Raw genomic sequence first — 2500 nt, 5'->3', positions numbered from 1 at the left:
CCGCTCCCCCATTCGCCCGGGGCCAACCGTCATGTCGAAAAACCTGTTCGTGTTTATCTTTCTGTTTACCTTTAGGTCTGTCTTTCGCTGACATGTCCTCCGATTTGAAACTTGTTGACCTCAACTTAGTTCTAAGTTTTCCAGACATTTGGTGTTCAGTATTTTTTGTTTTGTTTTGTTCCTTTTCACTTCTCTTTTTCTTGTACTTCATTTTCGTTGTTTGAAATTTGTTATATTCAATTTTACACCGCCATCATTTATATAATAAAATTAGGTATGGTCATTGTTGCTAATTATGTTTTTATCGTTACTATCATCACATCATTATCATTTATAAAATCACATTGTTATTACTCTCCTGAAATTCATTCTCTCTCTAAGATAGTCATCAGTATCAACAATAAAATCAGTCCTGATTGCAATACCTCATATGCTGCCGCATCCGTACTGTCGTTAACGGAGAATTGTCTTCATAAAACATGTGGCTACATCATAAATCGTACATTCCCGCAATTGCATATGTGATAAAACCGCTACGAGCACGAGTATAACAAAAGACTACCATACCCCACGAACCGAGCCATAAATCTTCGTTACATTCGGCACAGTCAGCACACAAACACACCTCTCAACAACAACACGTCATTCTGCTGTTATATACGATCACTTACTGCGAGCGAGAGAGGCTTCCGAAAACCCGCCCGACCTCAGAGTCGAGATGGGAGGCGCGCCCCTCCCCTACGCCCGCACAGGCCAGGGCGGTAGGCTAGCTCGCAGGCGGGGGAGCGAGCGAGCGAGAAGTGATGCTGCGGCCAACGGGTCCTTCGAGCAGACAGGCAGTTGGGGCCGCGTCTCGCTGGCGGCAGCACCGTCTTGCTCCCGACGTACCGCTGCTTCGAAACGGAGTGCGTCACAGGCGTTTGAGTGAAGCGTGGTTGAACCGGACTCGTAACTGTTTGTTTTGGTGGAGGCGCGTACTCTTTGTAAACATTACTGTGTTTTTTCAGTGTTAGATGTGTTAGTGGGATGTGTCAGTGTAGTGCGATTAATGATATCGTCTGTTCTTACTGTGTGTAAACAGTGTGAAGTGTTGGCTTGTCCTGTAACATATTATCGGGTTTTGTGAATTCTCATGTTATGGCCATTTTGATGAAGAATCGAAGGGTATCGAAACGCTTTCATAAACTGCATCTGACTCAGTGTTTCCTTATTACACAACGAAGTATGGACATCACTGAACAATAAAATAAGTGAGTATAGTGGTCAAATCTGCCTAAGTAATACTGCAGCTTTCTTTTTTAAGCTTCGTTATAGTAAATAGTAAATAAATAAATAGATAAAATAAAATATGTCATATCTACAAGATTTCCTTCTGTTGCTCACTTACTAGCAGCATCTTCAATCAAGAAGCATTATTATCAACACAATAATAATATTCGTAAACGTCCCAGCGTATAATTATCGATCTTAGCAAGTTCCAATTTATTTTCCCACTTAATATCCCCCTCAGATAATGAGATCGCCCCCTTTGCATCGAAAGTGTGACGGTGTAGTAGTATAAACACCGCCCTTCTCTCATCAGTAGGGAGGGCGGTGTAGCAGAAGAAAATATGGGATAATCTCAAAGTTCGTTTAAGCTCAACCAGGCCGAACTTGAGTACTTTTACGTCCCTGGGAGATTGTAACTTCTAGGGAGACGATTTGTTCGCCAAAATAAGTTGTATTGTTATAAAAACTTCCTGGTTATCTTAAAACGAAGAACAGATGTGATTTTTTTTCTTTTTTCTAGTTTAATATAAATCATGAATTATTCTGGCGCTATCTTTGTCGCAATTCTGTTATGATTATCAAATAAATTAGGTTAAAAAAGGTCTTTAAGGTGATGATTAGTACGTTACTTTTTGATTAGCTTGAATAGAGGGAAAATGTCTCAAATAGTAGAGATGCAGATTTGTGTTGACGGTAATTACTTGTCAACTATTATTAATGGAAGTTTTATGACTATCCTACAAAAGGTGATTATGGAAACGATAATTAAAGAGTAACACTCCAGTATAGCATTAGAATCTCGACCTAAATATCCTGAAAAAAGTAATCAGTCACGATTAGTACATTAGCCAAAGGAATAACATTTTCTGCATAATCTAATATAACCATGACCTAACCATTCTGAAAATGTTATTAAGACCACGATGAATATATTAACCTAAAGAGTAGCACTTATCATAGTATAATATAACTCTGGTCAAACAATCCTGAAAAAAGTAAATAAAATGCACAATAGAATATTAATCCCAAAAAGGGACATTATAACATACCCCCGATCTAATTATCCTTAAAAATAGGTAATTAAAGTCACACCTAGTACAATCAACCCAAACATTCGCACTTCCCATCAAGCATAATAAATCCCCACCTTAATAAAAATGTAATTAAAGCCACAATTAGAAAATTAACCAAAAGAATAACATTTCCCACCACAGTATTTAAAAACCCGGAC

The 2500-nt window shown here is 38.4% G+C and overlaps 1 protein-coding gene across 1 annotated transcript in view; it reads left to right on the top strand.

Annotated features, from left to right (window-relative positions):
• Window positions 1-800: 800 nt before the first annotated feature.
• The window catches only part of LOC113799920 (uncharacterized), a 156563-nt gene continuing 154863 nt past the window's right edge, over window positions 801-2500 (top strand). The window contains exon 1 of the mRNA XM_070128225.1: window positions 801-1250. The gene's annotated coding sequence lies outside the window, so the exon portion shown is untranslated. The remainder of the gene's footprint in view (window positions 1251-2500) is intronic.

Source organism: Penaeus vannamei, chromosome 12 (assembly GCF_042767895.1).
Source record: "Penaeus vannamei isolate JL-2024 chromosome 12, ASM4276789v1, whole genome shotgun sequence".
In the NCBI taxonomy this organism is placed as follows: domain Eukaryota; kingdom Metazoa; phylum Arthropoda; class Malacostraca; order Decapoda; family Penaeidae; genus Penaeus; species Penaeus vannamei.
The sequence above is the reverse complement of the archived record's forward strand: the minus strand, read 5'-3'. Positions and strand labels throughout refer to the sequence as shown.